The sequence below is a fragment of the Temnothorax americanus genome, unplaced genomic scaffold, assembly GCF_048541705.1.
Source record: "Temnothorax americanus isolate GAGA-0224 unplaced genomic scaffold, ASM4854170v1 Scaffold29, whole genome shotgun sequence".
In the NCBI taxonomy this organism is placed as follows: Eukaryota; Metazoa; Arthropoda; class Insecta; order Hymenoptera; family Formicidae; genus Temnothorax; species Temnothorax americanus.
Window position 1 is genome coordinate 1,016,354 of NW_027509432.1, and position 18,317 is coordinate 1,034,670.

The 18,317-nt window shown below is 37.7% G+C and overlaps 1 protein-coding gene across 2 annotated transcripts in view; it reads left to right on the top strand.

Annotated features, from left to right (window-relative positions):
* Positions 1–603: 603 nt before the first annotated feature.
* LOC143899958 (uncharacterized) overlaps positions 604–18,317 on the top strand; it is a 39,721-nt gene continuing 22,007 nt past the window's right edge. Inside the window, exon 1 of one of the 2 annotated variants that reach the window (XM_077410804.1) lies at positions 604–1,283. The gene's annotated coding sequence lies outside the window, so the exon portion shown is untranslated. Of the gene's footprint in view, positions 1,284–17,615; positions 18,064–18,317 lie in introns of those variants that run through there. The other variant, XM_077410802.1, reaches the window with a different exon arrangement.

Sequence of the window (18,317 nt, forward strand, 5' to 3'; positions counted from 1 at the left end):
CGAGCGAGAGGCCGGCTTACGATGTGTCCCGAACGTGTCGACACCTTTTTCTACTGCGCAACAAGGATCCTCATTAGAACGAGCTCGCGCGGGGGGGTCTCGGACTCTCGGACGAGAGAGCAGGGAATTAAGAAAGGGACGAAAGATTTAACGAGGACCCTGGCTAAATCCCCTCGGGTAGAGTTAAGAAACTCCCGTCAAATTCTTGACATTCAGTTTATCTTACTGTTCGTCATATAAATAACCGGATCAGTGTCACCCGTATTTATCTGAAATGATTGCACGATCGTGCCGTAATAAATGTCGCCGGTTTCTCTTACGTGTCGCCGTTCTTTCGGATTTTCATTCTTTGTTGGTTTATTCGCGATTTCATCTGAGATAACGTTTGGTCAGGGAAAGCGTCGGGGAGATCGCAGTTAAAATAATAAGAATATTTCGCTAGTCTGTAATATAGACACAGAAACATGCTAGTCGAATGGTCCCGCGTCTCCCATCAGTATCCCTGATACATCAAAATCAATGCTCATACATTAAAAAAAGGGAGGGAGGGTAGGAGAGTCCCATGAAAGCGCGCTCGCACTGCGATCCGATAATAACTCACTCGAAGATCTCGACCACGACCAAGGCAACAGTTGCAGGCCTGTGATAGAGCCGGGCGATATTTCTCCGGCCGGATACTTCGAGCGTCTGGCTCGTGGCAGCCGGCGGTGGTTGGAATGTCGGATAAAAGCGACCGGGTGCGGCTGTCAGCGAGAGGGGTGTCCTGGGAGAGGAGGGAGAGAAGTGGTGAGGGTGTCGAGGGAAGAAGAGGGACGCGGTTACGGGAAAGGTGGATGATAGTCTCTGCCCTCTCGTCACCTCACAGCCGACTAGTTTTTCGTTAGCTCGTCGTCCCGTGAAATCTGTCACACCCCGCCTGTATAGCCTATGCGGGACGGACGGACGCGATCGGACGGCAAGGTATCCCTCGTAACCATCGCCCTAGGCGCACGTGTATATATATACACGCGTTGTCGCGCGCCGGTGTTTGCATACACACAACACACACACACGCACACAAACGTGCAACGCATGCACGTTATATACGTAAATACGCGGCGACGTTTATATATCGGGTGTGCGCTTTGACAAGCGCACCGTTCGACTCAGTCATTCACCGACCGCAAACGTTCTCGATTGGTCCTGTTCGCCGACCGAACCGCCGCGCCGCCTTGATTCGGAACGAGGTTGCCAATATTATACCGGCTTATAATGCCGCCAGCAGCAGGCAGGCAGGCAGGCAGGTAGGTTAAACTCTGAATGCACGGAGGTAACCTCGTAATTACGCATGCTCCTGAGGCGAGATAGCGCAGGAAATATGCGCGGTATGAATGAAGCGAGCGAATTCGCTCCGCGGCGAAGATGAAAACGTTGCTTGGCCGCGATCGATACTGCTGGATATACGTCGCGTCCGATTAATCAATTCCGCATTTTGATCTCATATACATACACTTGGAACGATTCTCTTAGCTTCTCGGAACGTCAGTAGACGACGTTGCTCGTCTAGCCGGTATGGATTTAGCTCGCGAGGATAAACCTGTCGGAAACAAAAAACTCGAACGCGCACTTCGGGATGCCGCGGAATAAGGATTTATATTTCCGCGAGGTTGCTGGTTCCTCGACGTAAATTCGAAATGTGTTACATAAACACGAGTTTTCAGAAAAACTATAATACGAAATAAGCACGAAGTACCTAAGCAAAACATGCCTGTGCTGCTGCGAAAGGGAATAAATACTAATAATAAGACGTAAATCTTTTTTCTTAGTACAAAACAAAACTTGATCATGATTCACAAAGTTCCATTAAGCGAATGTAAAATGTATAAAATTATTAGAAATAAGCATTTTTTAAATTTCCTTTGAGAGTGTTTGTCATATGATTAAGTAATGCGATTTAAGAAGAGATAATTAAGGAAATATAGGTAAGCGATAGCAATCATAAAAGAAATTACGCGTGAAATTACGTTCACGTAGTCCGCAGTCTTTATGCCCGTATTTATATCGATTGCGTATTTATGACTAATCTACGCATCATTACGAGATCATAAGCATTCTCTGCACAGTTCGTTGGCTTTCGCTTTATATGTGATTACCTTCGAACTGGGTTACCTACATCGTATTAGCACACACACACACACACTAGGTAGATAAATATTGACTATATGAAGGGAACTTCGCAGAGAACTATACGTACTCTCTTCGGAAGACAACCGTATGTGTAACACACGTACCTATATACACGTACGTGTGTTTAACATGCGATGCACGAAGAGAATAAACTCTCTGTGCCATTGACAAAAGTAGACAAAGGGAATTCGTCAGAATTGTTGGGCAAATGTATGCTAAATTAGAAGCAATTAAACCACCGAGAATGTTAAACTGCGCTGAGATACGCGACTAATTGTAAGTGACATCGCGCGTAGAGATTCTCGCAATAGAAAGCAGGCTACATCTCGACGGAACGTGATCTCGTCGCGAAAACGTTAAGGAAGAAAGACCGAATCCCCACGCGGAAGCAAGACGTCAAAAGGAAGAAATTTGTTGACGTTCCGCGACGACGTCGACAAAATTTCGCGATATGATCTCATCTCTATATTTGAATAGGATTGTCACATATGTCGCTTATTCATCATCTATGTAAGACGAGAGAAATAGTTGAGTTGGAGAAACATCCTCGATCGCAATCCGTTTGAATTTTCCTCGCCAATTTTTCGTGTTTTCCATCCTCGTAAAAGGAGTCGTTCCGCGAAACAATAGTGTAACTCATGTTTCCTCGTTTGAGGAAACAAAAGGAAACTTCAACAAAGCATCCGACATAATCTCCAGCTGATTTATCCGAGTAATGTTTCATGGCAAACAAGCCATGAAACATTACTCGCACGGTAGAGTGAATTTTTCTCAACAAAAATATATAAGAAAAAAATTAATGTTTCCGTATAAAATTAATGCAAAAATCTGCATTTAACCCGAAAAGCGGTCATGCGGAGAGCACGAAATGCTCTGCATGTCCGCTTCCAAAGGAAAAGAAGAAGTGATCGTACTATGTACAGAAGGTATTGACAGGTGTATCGTTTTGCGAGTTCACGTCGGCAAACACGAGTCGCGCGCTTTCTCGCCGCTGGTTACACCGATATCCTCCTGCTGCCCCTCGTATATTTACGTATGTCGCATTATGCACACCAACGCGAGAGTGTTGGTAAACACGGTGTGTATGTGTGGGTTATGGTATGTGAATAGCGTTAGTATGGGGCTACCTGGTAGGGGCGGTTTAGACCCTATCGATCAGAAGCCTCGTCGTCCACGACACATAACGTGCCCCTCGCTTCGCTTTGCAACCTATTTCTGCAGGTCTCAAACGAGCAAGAAAGAGAGAGAGAGAGAGAGGGCGTATAGAAATCATAAGAGATTGAAAATGAAAAGTAAACGCGGCAGCTGGAATCGTCAATCACGCGAATTGTAATACTGTTTCTGGCGCATTTCCGTGTAACAAATAGCGCAAACACCCGAAACTGCGCTACTGCACAGCTAAAACGCATTTTATTTGACGTCGCGATATGTCAGGAATATAATCCTGCGGTGCTATTACTTCAGAAGATTAAACATGTCCGTGTCGCGTAAAACGCGCTCTGCCGACATGACGTTTGATATAGGAATGTCACTGAATCTTTGCTTAGAGATATGTAACGGTTTACAGATATTGATATGTAAAATTTACCCGCGATTTTTCCGAATATACAGCCAAGCTATTTCAGTAAAAGATGAATTCTATCGATATTCTTTTTTTATCAACAGAAAAAAAATGCTAGATTTGGAAATCCCAATCACATTGTAATTATTTGTACTATAAAATTTGATTTATCGGACGCGCACAATCGCGCCCAAAATTCGCACTGGTCGTCGAATTGTAACTACAATTGTATATTAACGAGTCAAACAAATAAATTTGTTAATCATACAATTATCATCATTAATAATCGTATCAATTAAATTTTTAAGTTACCGCATAATAGATGGAAATAAACTTTGCTACAAAATTCGAAAATAATAGATGTATAAGTTCAAGACTTTTGGAAATGTCATTAATTTTGCTGAAAATTATGACGCTTAAGAATTCTTGAACCTATGAGATGTTGAAAATGAGATAATATAGGTATGCATAAATTGCCTTTGAGAAGAGCGATAGTTCGCCGTACTTTTGCGCGCTAAACGTTAGACAACAAGTAATACTCTCGTTTCCAGTGCGATTAATGCATTAGGGAGAGAGAGGGAATTCTCACTGCCAAGAATACGTCTGCTGTTATCAATAAAATTTATCCTTCTCATCTCTGTAATTCAATGTGATACATTTCTCGGAATAAAATATTCGCGACTTTTCCGATTATTCATCACCAATAAGACAATCTTCGAGACTTGATTTTAACGCTTTTACGATTTTTTAAAATCCCGTCGCGAAAAAAGAAATCCAGAAGATGGAATTCATGTAGGTATATCTAAGATCAAGAATAACACGGCAATCGTAATTTATGCATATATCCAAGAAATATACGTGACCAAACAAGTGCACCGACCGACTCGAGTAATAGACATATTGTACGGCAGTACATTGTTACGAATATGTCATGTATTTGTTATTGTTGAATATTTCAGCGCAGTATACTGCGAAGTAAAAATACGATCATATTACTTCGCGAACACGCCCACGTTTTCATATTTCCTATTTTTGCCAACTATTAAAATTAAAGACACTCAAAAAGCTTGCATTAATCTTTAAAATAAAACTTTTTAAAAAAGATAAGTCGTGCACACATAAACCAAAAAATATTAATTTTATTTAATTTAACATTAATCTAACAATTATTTTATATAAGCAGAATAGAGAAATAAGTATTTTATTTGATGACGTCAAAGGCATTACATCCAAACTTTTCGATTTACATTAACGATGCAATCCCTTGCCCCGATAACTCGAGAAGATAAGTTTGAATGATTGTTTTGTTGATGAATTGGATGCTCGACGGAACAGTCAATGGCCCTTAAAGTTTTGAAGACTATAGGAACAGGGGCAGAGCACGGTGTACGCGCAAATACACATCTAAATCTTAAAATAATTCACACACATTTTCATACTTGTAGTATAGGGTAGGCAGGAACTATTTAAGTCAATTAAAGAAAAAATTTGATAAATAATTTTCGAGACAAAAAGCTAAAAAGCCCGGTGCATGAGTAAAAAACCTCTCTCTACCCTAAAAATTGAAGTTTATTTCTGTCTTGAAAATTCTGTATCTGATTTTTTTTTTAACTGACTCAAATAGCCCCTGCTTACCCTATATAAACAGTTTCTAAACTATCAATACCCTTGCCTATAGTGTTACAATTGGACCTTTCATCTATTATAATACGCCGTCAGTAACCGATCAATTCGCGTCTGTAGCCATATGCTTACTTAATTGATCAAAACTCAAATACAGATACACACACAGTGTTGTGCATATCACTGCGAGATTCGAGAGATTTGATGTTACCTTACGAAATCTTATTCAAAGCGTCGCAATATCCTATTTTTATATTGACTAATACTGCAAAGTATAAAATACTACATCTCGTTAATCTTTCAAGCAAAACTTTAAACATATTTTTGTTACTTAACTCAAAAACATATGGGTAAAATATAAAATTTATGGCTATAAAAAATCAAAATTCAAGAGAAAACAGGAGAAAAATAGCAGTTGTGACATCTCAAATATACGAGGGTGAGACTCAGATAACTATAGGAATAACAAGTAGGCGCTATCAATCGCAGGGGACGCATATATTGTTCGTGGCATCTGTTCGAATTATCAACGACATTAAAAAGGATGAAAGTAAAGTACACCGTCCTGGTGCGCTAACTTACGGCTTGCTTTGAAAAATATTTATATGTACATATAGGCGGGGCCGCGTCTTTAACGGTAACAAAGACCCCGACAGCATTTACTGCAACCAGTATCTATACATAACTAAAAAATCAATATTATCTGTGCGTTTCTCTCTGTACAGCGTGCTTAACTTACGGTCGCGGTTTTTAAAAATATTCACCCCTTGCTTTCCTAGTTAAAGCATTGTACGTGGCCACGAATCAAACTCACCCTGCGCGCCAAACGTAATGATGGATGATGAAAAACCTGCTAGCGCGTTTGCCAAGTTCTCATTTCCTATTTTCTATATATAAGCCGGCTTTAGAATTGTATAATATATATGACAATTGCACAGCTCTTACATATTATAAAAAGAGCAGACACGGTATTATTATATATGTTAAGTAGTTGTCCTCAAAATTTTTAATAATACAAATAATTATTCGATCAAATACATCAAATCGAATATATCATTTATATTAGCTTTATTAATGCCGCGGCTAATCAAAAATTGCTAAATAAGGGGTAGGAAATTTTACGTTCTAATAAAAAAAACTGTGTTTTAAGTTCGACAAAGAATCGACGCACAGTTAATAAGCTGGAAATATGTTTCACTTAATTGTATTTAATATTCTTCTTTAAAATCTAATAATTTGTGTATCCGAGGATTATGAAAAATATTTTTAGAATATTATATATATATGTCATATAATTTTTGAACTATTATGGAATCCTTTCAAACAACTTGTATTAAACGTTGCACAAATACTCGGGACTGTATAACAAACGCTATTCATTCTGACTCTCAAATAGTTCGTACGCAGCGAACCATTTGCGACAAAACTTCGAATCGCTATCGCACCGGGCTATCACCGATCCTCTCTCGAAAATTTCCGGTTCAAAGATCGCACGGACGTTCGGCAAAAAGTACGTACTTCACAATTTCGGCTTCTCTGCAAGACTTCGCTCGTGATTTACACGTTCACTACCCACGTCGCCGTCCATTCGCAGTTAAATGTGTATGCCAGAGCGTAAATATTCAAAAGTCCGTTGGGCGCGCCGAATGCATAACGACCGGAATTAATGTCTAGCTCGCGTCGCTCTTCATTTTCACCGGTGAGTTTTTTCGAGCATTTCCAGTGTACTGCATAATGCATTTACGACCGTATCTACAAGTTTTTTGGGAAGCTTTCTCGCACAGCTGCTAGTCTTATTTCCTATATTTCTGATGTCTTTGTTACACACAAAGCCATGTAATAAATAAATAAATATATATATATATATATATATAACATTTTATAAGTGTGTTTTAAATAATTACATATACTAAAATTACCACTGACGCGTTTACCGCCCACATGTACTTATATTTGCAATAACAAGTCACTAATAATGTAAGCATTGTAAAGCAGATGTATTTATTATTTGCTTGTAGAAATATACAATTTTGGTGTAAAAATGAATAAACAATAATAAACTATTTCCAAAAATATCTAAATAAATTCAATCAACTCGCACAATGCCTGTCTGTTATAGAAATAATTTACATGCTGAATCAAATTTAGTAAACACATAATGTTAACGTTATATTAAAAATACAGGATACACGTGTCAAAATATTTGTAGACACAGTTAAAAAATAGATACGGTCGAAATGGTACATTGCAAATTCAACAGAAAAAATATTATTTTTTTTCGAACAAACATAAAACGTCAGATTTTTATATCAGGTTAAAAAAAATGACGTCTTGTCAGATTACAAGAGAAAAAAAGCCTGGCTCCAGATTCATCGGAAAACCTATAATTGAGAGAAAGCAGGAGATCGGTGAGATCAGGTATCTGTAATAACTGTGTCGCTTCTCTTTTTTGCTATCCTTCCCCACGTGGATTCCCCGCTTGTTTCGAAGTAAATTATAAGCACCCGTCTTGATCACTTGTACGCTGCAATTTGCATTCCCTCGTGTTAATCAAACTCGGGTTAACCAGAGCGAGTGCAAGGGATTGCGCTTGTTACCCTGCGGATTTAATGCCGGCGAAATACACACGGTCTCGTTTATCGAGCGTTCTCGTTCAAGCCACGAGTATCGAGTTTGCTTCATCGAGATATGGCTCGATGCGTTACGCTGTTATACGCGATTACAAGCGATCTAACGGGATTACTTTCGTATTGTATTAATTAAGCGCTCACAAATTAACATATCAGTAAACTGACATGACGTATAAACCATTGTTGAGATGCAATGTTAATTATTGTACGTATCGAGCTCGAAATGATTATATATTGGACGAGGAAATAATGTCCAAATGGCTATCTAATACTCTAAAACATGCATTTTTAAAGTGTATTTAAAATATCCGACTTTTATATATTAATGAAAAATTAAATTATTTCTGCTGCCTTTTTCGGGCATATAAACAAAAAATTATTTTAACAATAAAAAACAATAAAAATTATTTTAAAAAACAGTGTTCTAATCGTCAACGCAAAAGAAAGGTATATAAAAGTTTTTCTAAAATTTATTAAGTTCAAAAAAAATTCAGATAACTTATTTAAGTAATATAATTACGTGTTATACGTGTCAATTATGTAAAGTTGTAAAGCAATGATATGTAAGAGATAATTTTAATAATATTGCTAGAAAGGATAAACGCTAATTAATAAAAAAAAATACTTAATTAAATATTATTTATTAATAATATTATGATTTAATGTTTTTTCCTTGTTTTTGTTTATGTATTTTTCCATATTTAGAGATATATTGTTTTACGTTCGTCTTTTTAAAGGTATACTAGAGTTAATATCTTTATTAACAGATGTTGCAGCATCGTTGCGGCAAATCGATTGGCATCTTTCTAGAGCACTGCGATTTCATCGTGATCATTATTGCATTCCCGACGCATGCAAATTACTCGACGGACGAAAAATTCCGACAAATTCTCCGCAAACAAATTGGATGAGGCTGTGCCGTGTTCGGGCATGTTTTAAAGTTTCACGGAGAAAGTCAAGCGCCGCTTTACCGCTCGATCGTTCAGGCCAGTCGAAAGATAATGACGCGGCGCGCCAAGAGTAATGCAATCTCGATCAAATTTCAATGACTTAAAGATGCCAGAACGTACAATCAAGCCAAGATATCTCGATGGAGACGTAAATAGTGGCGAGAATGAAAGAAAGAAAGGCATCTTATGAGACATCAAGGCAACGGGGCTACAGATAAGTGGAACCATCTTCGCAAATGGTCGCTGCATCGCGCGACATACGCTATACCGCATATAATACCAGTCATATCGATAACTTGAGAATGAGAACCTTTTTTCTTCTTTTCTACTTATCAATCGCGCACATGAAATACCACGTACATTCCGTCGAAATACATATACACGGGTATTTATAAATATATTTTTATCGACCTCTTTTCTCGCGCGGGCGCTTCATCCCTGATTCTTTTTTCTTATCCGTTCGCTTAGATTAGCCATTTTATTTCGATCTCGGTATCTCGTTCGACTAGATACCGATATAGGAATCCAATTTCATGTATAGTTATGAAGACATATAACTTGGAATACTATAGTTGACGGAACCTCTGATGTCTATATTTATAGGTACATAAGCGTATCAATTTGATAGCTACTTCAGTTTCTTATAAGGTTTCATTTTAGGACATACAATTTTAAAAATTATATTCCCTTTAAATTCTTAAATTCACGACGAATCTTAAATTGCTCCGACAAATCTTTAATAGATTTACTAATTTAGAATATTATTTAAAGCACTTATCAAAAAAGGAAAGTATAAAGTTTAATTATAAAAAGATGTTCTATAGAATATACATAATACTACGTCATACATAATAGATTTCTGAAGTTTGATCTAAAGTCCAACAAAACGATATATTTAAAATGATTTGCTAGAGTGTTATAGCTGCATATCTCGGCGACTTTGGTAGCAAACAAATTTCCTCAACAAATGATGTTATACAAAAGTACAAATAAGAAAAATATCAAATTTGAAGTGTTGAAAATAGTGTCTCCAGGATTTAAAAATCCGCAAAAAAATAGTTAAAAATAATCGTGACATATTTTTTTAATAACTTTTTTACATTTATAATAATTTTAAAAATATAACAAATAGAAATACTTTTTTCTGACATATATATCTTTGTATGAGAGTATATAATTTATATATCGGAGAGATTACCATGCCGCGCTTCTATAGCGTCGAAATAGTACGAATATTTAATCCAATTAGCATATCTCTTTAACAACTAATAGCATTAATTTCCCTCATCAAGACGTCGCGTCATTACGAATTCGAAATTCGCGATTCGACGACCGCGACGCGAACAGGACAACGTCGACACACAAACGACGAGCATTGGCGGCGTGTAACGGGTATTGAAAACGATTCCGTCGGATCGGATACGCAACATGTTTCTCCTCGTGTGCATTCCACGCAAATTACGGTGCAGACGTACGCTATATGTGGACGTGCGGTAATCCCGCGTAAAAAGCAGCTGTAACTTGCGTGCCGATCGCACTTCGCGCAAACCTAACGTGTGTTTGACGAAGGACCGACAACGAAGAGATCTTTTTCCTCCCCCCCCTCTCTCTCTCTCTCTCTCTCTCTCTGCACGTAACGTCAAATTAATACGAGACGACGAACGTGATCACTTTGAGCAGAATTCACGCGAGCGCGAAAATGACTAACTGTTACTAGCATCACGGCTAACACGTGCGACATATGGCAGTCCTAGTTGAACTACCATTGCAATTGCACGCGTCGAAAGCGCTCAAAGTTGTTCTCTATGACTTTCAGAACTTTCATTCGTACCTCTAGCTAGATATAAAGTGCGATGAGCTAGTCCACATTGAATATAAGATGATGTCGAAACTATCTCAAGAAATATTTCATGTTCGTATATACGCGTGAATGCTAAAACGCTTAGCTTTATGTATAATATAAATGTCGATGTCAGGCATTTAAAGTATTCGTATCGTTATAGGGTAAAGTGCATATTTCGGATCATATTCTAATTTGGATCAGCAAATTTGAAATTCCTCTCTAGCCGACTGTATAATTTATCATATGTGGATTTTTTTCAATATTGTGTCTATAGCTATCCCTTATAGCTATAGACAATTAGTGAACAAAATCCACATATGATAGGTGCAGTCGGTTAGAGAGGCATTTCAAATTTGCTGATCCGAATTAGGATCTGATCCGAAATATGTATACTTTACTTTATTCCTCTATATAAAAACCTCGCTATTTCAGAATTAAAATCGCAATTTTTTAAAGGCCTACAAGTACAAACTTATTTCGTAACGCTATAGCGATGAGACATTCTTTCTAGGTCAGCGATTCGTCTTCATCATACGTGCAGAGCATTTGTATATGAGTGCTTTATTACAAAGGCGCGTGCAGTAATGAAGTAGCAACGAGTACTTTGAATCTGTAAAACGGGGACGCGTCCAAGAACAATTTGAGACAGAGGTGTCGGCATGTTAGATTAATACGGAGTGATAAAGGAAGCCGCACTCGAGCAACCGTGAAGATTAACCTCGTCACTTGGTATATATCTCGATTGTTCGAAGTGCTGATGTTTCATTTTCAAATAATCGCCGTCTCTTTGAGATAAAAACTGACATATGTGCCATTAGACAAAGGGAGCTGGCAAAATAATCATCTTTGTATAAAGTAATATTTCTCAAGCCGGCTCGTTGATCTACTGTGTTTGCTCATCGTCCTGGTTTTATATCGATGACCCGTGACACATATTTGTCCGATGGACGCCTTAATTGGAACAAGCAAGTACATCCACATTAAATCATCTACATGCACACATGCAACGCGGCAATGTTCTTGGATTGAGGTCGGCAAAAATTGTTCCCTTCGCGACAATTGTATCGGTTATGTCGTGATAAGTTCATACAGCCCGTAGTAATTTTCAGGGGAGTGATTCAATTTCAGTGCCGCCTTTGAATTCTATTTGTATCGCAAATACAATTTCTGCACGTGACATGGTTATTAAGCACTTTAATAATATTGTAATAGTAAATTAAAACGCGGTCCGCTTCACGGAACAAAGTCAGTAAAAATTTCGAAAAAATTTATGTATATATATATATATATATATATATATATATATTATATGTACAATGTGTATCCATATAATAAGCGAAGCAATTTATTTACAAAATCTAAATCAATCTAAAACTTTCTTTGTGATAATGTAAGACGTTATTATATACAACAAAACAAGTTCTTATTTACTATTCTTTATAAACTAAAGTTATCATAACTTTAATCTCAATGTGAGGTACAAACAGCACTGGATAATGCAGTTGGAAAATTACATATTTGTGGAATTTATTATTTCAACAAAACAACAAATTCTGTAATAATATCCAACGCAAATCCGCAGTTCGCGTGGATAAATAGGAAGATAAGGAGTCAGCACTGTTCCATTTTCAGCGTCCGTAAATTTAATTCCGCAGTTATTACAAACCATTTCACCCTTTGTACCAGAAAATCCTAAGAGATGACAGGGATGCATCCGAGCGCGGAAGCTTATTAATTACATCCACACGAGTGCAGCGACTTGCAACAATTAAACTTTCAGAGTAGGCAAAATTAGATTATTGTCAGGTTAATATTGTTTCTCTGTAATAAACACCGGTTTATCTACAGACCTATTATACAACAATTATCGTGATCACAACAATATGTTATATCATGTCTCACGTGGCAAACGACCAAAATATGATTTTAATTTTAGATAATTATTCACGATGAAGTTACGTTTAAATAACGCGTAATTCAGCTTTTTTCGACCTCGTATATATTATAAAATAATTTTGCAATTAACAATTTTGTAGCTGCAATATACTCGGATACCATTTCCGCGATAAACTCTGCAATTTAAATTACGAATAACACATTACCCTTCGAGCATTTTATAGCGATGCAGAATCACGAAATGTTATACTTATAATTGTACAAAATGTTTAAAATACGGCGAGATTTACGAACTGAGCATAGCTTGTTGATAAATTAATATCTGTATGATAAACAAACAATTAAAATCAATTAAAAAATAAAAAAAATTGTCGCGTCGATATTAAATTATCGCCACGAAAATTATGTCGAAATTTCTCTATACACCGCCTGCAAAGAAAACTCGTATTACAAATTTTGCGTTACCGATCCCAGCCTGTCGCGATGTAGTTAATTGCGTTACAATCTATTCCGTCGATTACGATCAACTGGAGTAATCGCACGAACAGAAAGCTAATCGCGCACGCACGTGCAAATGTATCTTGCTTGTCGAAGCGCGCATACACGCGAGACTTTTATTTCGGTGCGAAAATTGCAATTAAGCTTCCAGTGGTAACGAATAAAACGTTACCACGGGAAATAATGTTTCCGTCCAAATCGTCGTGAATAACATAGATTAAAAGTCCATCACGAAAAATCTATTAATCACACCTTCGCAGTAGAATCGACACGCTATCGCGGAATATCGCTTTTCGAGTAATCAAATCTCGTTACGCTTTAATGGTTGCAATGATAGCAATTATCTCGATCATAGAAATTAGAAAATAATCATAAAATAAAAAAAACTTTCCACTTTTGTGATTTCAGTAGGAACCCATCGAGATATAATCATCTTAGTGAGAAATTCTAAGATAAAAGGGAATTAAAAACATATTTTTATACACATGTATAACACTGTACTAACTTAATGTCGAAGGTAAACTGATGTAATGATTAACAAGCCCGAATTAACATTAATGAATAACAATAATCTATCGCTTGTATCTTGATGACAACTGAAAACATCCTCAAACGACATTGATCTTGGAAAACTTAGGAAGCGTGAATTAAATGTAAAATTTTGTTCTACTCATTTCATTTTCAAAATTAATGTAAAACACGCGTAATTCATCATATTCGCGACTGCTTAAATGCAAAAAGCGAATACAATTTGTATTATTTAAATGAATCGTAATGCTGTTGGTATTAATATCTGTAAAATGTTATAATAAATATCCGTTGAAAATATATTACAGTGAAACCAATAAAAGCTCATCCCGTGTAGACCACATTTTGCGAAATTTTATATTATTTTTATCACCGAGTCGGTAGAAGTGTAGCGACGATATCAGTCAATAACTTAAATATAATAATTTAGAAAATATTTAGAAAATGCGTATTATTTAATTTTAAAAATGTCCTCGGAAAAGCTATGATTTTGGGCGTTTTCCAACAAGGGACACATGCGACACAGTGTAACACAGTGAATCATTCCATCCTTGTTTGCAAATGTTAAACAAAGGATGAAATGATTCACTGTGTCATCCGTGTCATTTGCCGGAAAACGCTCTTTATTATAAGTTTATATGTAAAGTGTAATTTATCGTTATAGATATACCGTTTTTTCTTAAACATTGCATTCAGCACAAAATAAATTTAACCTGACAATATATTTTTATATATATATAAATTATGTTCGCTAAATTTCTAAAATTAAATTTTCTGTTGGTTTCACGTTCTCTATAATTAACGAAAATCTCATAAAAATTCGTCTTTCGTTTCATTGCGTGGCTTGCTAAATTAATTTACACAAAAAAATCGAATAAAAAAATAAAGCACGGCATACTCGTGCGCGGAGAAATGTAAAAGTTGTTTGCGGTTAGTATTACACAATTATGTAATTTAATCTGTGTACATTTGTGCACCAGTATGCGACCTACGGTATAACTATTACCGTTGCCTCGATTACACATCCACCGAATCCTCATGGAATGACTCTGAGAAATTACGCGGGAGCAAGAGTACTGGTGCAACAATCTTTATTCAACTGCAGAAGTCCCACAATAGATACAATTTATACGCTTAACGGTAAGACCAGAATACCGCGCTTGTACCCAGAAAGAGAGCAGTTTTCACATAATAATAATAATAAAATAAGTATAATATACAAAAGATATTTATATGCTTTTTTGTTTTAAAAAATGCTGTTTGCAAAATATTCACGCAATAACGCAACACGACATATAAGAATATTTAAAAGATTATAGACTCAGCTATTTAATTCTTACCCTATAAATAGTATAAATAGTAATGCATGTAATCATCACTAATAAAATTTGTGAAAGTTAGCAAGATATGTAAATATAACGATAACGTGATACGGTATGGAGAATTAGAAATGCCGCGTGTCACAGCCCAGAAAAGAGAAATAAGCACGTAAACGAGGAAAACTTGTGAAAACGAAACTAGTTAGATCGAAATTGAAATTCAGATTAAAGAAGTTGCAACGCGAGAGAAGTTGAAACCGAGATGCATCGAATTTCTGGTATGCAGGTTTACAGGATGGCAACGCGTGTAACATAACCAGGATGGTTTTAACAAATTGAGTAGGTACGTGAACCGATCCGCTCCTGGAAAGCTAATTGACTTTTCCGCGTCAGACGAGTCGCATTTGTGGACTTCGGTCGAATAAATGGCTCGGAAATTGATTTATTCTTTTACAAAATCGACCGCTAGTGTTAAAAAAATCGTTTTCGAGGGAAATAAAACGTTTTGGATATTGCATAACACAATTCCCTGCATGATCACGAACTGTTTTCGGTGGTTTCGACGGAATGCAGACGCTCGACGAATAAAATCTCCAAAATTGACGTTTTTCAAACTCATGTACCGCAACAATTCATGGAATTGCAAACTATTTTCAGTGAATTTAACGGCTGAATACATTTTCCAAATTGATGTTTCAAACCGCGATGATTTATAAGACTTTCTTTTACAAACGCTTTTTTACAAAATATTTGCAATGCAAATACGGACAACGCTCTGCAGTGGATCAATATTAAAAATAAAAATGTATAAATGATAGCGCACATTTAAATGCGATGTAAGTTATGTTGCGCGTGATACAGTTTTTTTATCCGAAAATCATACAATGCGGGCGAAATAGTGAGACAATATATATTCGGCGGTATTACTGAATTCACGCAGTTCTCTGCATTTATCGAATAATCCGTGATGTTTATTGTTTCGTAAATTCGTACGCGCACTGTGATTACATGTTCGGTTATGCGAAGGAGAGATAGAAAGAGAGTATTCACCCTGTATATTCTCTCGTTCAAAAGGTCCGTTGTTTATAAAACACTCATTTATTTTGTATTTTATAAGCATGCATTTACGATAGTTAGCGAGCACGTGACAAATTTTCTACAAATCAAGAGCGAGAATATGGTGTTAATAAATAGCAAATTAACAATAGCGCTTCACGAGAGAATGCAAATTCCGTTATTAGTACGGCATGCACAGCAAATAAAGTTAGAATGTGGATCAACTTTTCTACATTTCCACTCTGTTTTCCAAAGGACATTTCATCACCTTACAGAACCAGTTTCATCGATATCCGTTAACGTCAATCTTCCTTCAATCGATTTCATGTCTCGCTCGAAAACCGGCAAAATCGGGAAAAGAGGAACAACGCGAGTTAAACTGTGGCTTAATCGACGGAGAAAACCGCTCGTTAACCGTTTTTTGTAATGTCCTGGGATAATGCCTGCAGGAAACGTAAGTTCACGTTGAAACTCAGACCCGTCCGACACACCGCACCGCCGCGCGCCGCGACGGAAGAGAATCCTCTCGTTAGAAAGCATCCGCGCGGTCCGCGCGCGTCGACACACACGTGATTTAGCGGGAAAAGTTCGCGGATCGTGCGGCACGAAGAGCGAATCGACATCACCTTTCTCCGGTAAACTCTCTATCGGTCGCGGACGATTGGAAGGAAATCCGCGGCTAAATAATCGCCGGTCTGTCTAGCACATGTTAAAAGGAAGTTTATGGTTCTTTTTTTTTCTTCCACCGGGTGTATTTCGCGCGTCCGACTCCCCTCGCGGCACAAGTTGTACCGGGAGTAGCGGTATGCAGGACAGTAGGTCGCCGTCTCGGTAGCGGTAGACCGGCAGTCTTTCCCCCCTTTTCTCTTCTCCTTTTTTCTGCTTCTTCCTCTTTCCTGCCCCCTCCCCTTCCCCTAACCAGGCGGATCATATCTTTTCTGAACAACTGCCTCACGACTGTCCTCTCTTCTTCCTCACGAAGAGAAGCCGTGTAGCCGCGAGCTCGTTAAAACACGTTACTTTAGTAGCTCTCTAAAAGACGCATTTTCCATAATGTCAACAAGAACAAGGAGATGTTTGTGCGCGTAAAAGGGTACAAAGAGTACTTTCGCGTCATCGCACTTGGCGTCATCGACGCCAGCTGCTTTATGCTGATTCACATTCAAAGTCATTTGTCTCCCGCAGCCGCTTTTTCCTTCTCTTCCGCTTCCTTTGCCTGCATCAGCCGAGAGAAGGTTCCCTCTTCCGGTATCTCGCAACTTCGCAGAGAGCAGATGGCTTCTGTTCAGCCTTTGCTTAGCGTTTATATTTCTATCTACATTTCAACATGGTCTTTCACGCTTCCTGTCGCTTTCTTTATCGCTCGTACATTCATTCATAGACTTCGTTTGTGATCTTTCGCTTTGTGCAGGTCTCTCTCTCTCTCTCTCTCTCTCTCTCTCTCTCTCTCTCTCTCTCTCTCTCTCTCTCTCTCTCTCTCTCTCCCTCTCTCTCTTTTTCTCCGACCGCCTCTTCTCTCAATGCCGCACTCTACCTAATTCCCCCCGTTCTCCTTTATCCCACGTGCTTGATGATCTCGCAAGAGTCGTCGTTCGATCCTCACGAGAGAGAACCTCCACTCTTCTCTTCCACCACCAATCTCCAAACCGGGACCTTACGTATCCTCCAAGACGAACGATGACTTACTCGCATTCGCGGCCGACATGTCGTATCATCCGAAATTCACCAGCAAAAACACGGATCGCCGTCGCAATCCTGATGGCGAGTACCGGTCTTAAGTAAGTGCGAACGTGTTCGATTTCGCGTAACGAGTCTGCGGTACTGTGAACGTGTGCTCGCTGTGAAAATCCCGGATCGTATGATCCGAGGTCACCCTAAAGCTGAGATGGCCCTTCGCAAAAATTAACTCTCGGAAGGAAATCTGTCCGCGCTGTGGATATTTTAGATATCAAGAATCAGAAGATGCTTCCCGATACTGATATACAATACTTTCGTAAGTCTCCAATTAATACAATCTAGTTTTTATAGGAAAATATTATGCAAAAAAATGAACATTAATATTTTTATTTTTGACAATGTATAAGCTTTCAATACGAAATAATCTTATACTCATTCTTTTCTTCCATAATAAATTTATAAAGTCATTTACAATTTTGATAATTAGAATAAAAGTTAATTCCGGACCGTGTGAATTACTCTAAAAAAACTCATAACTAGCGTTAATGAGTCTAATCAACTTACTAATAG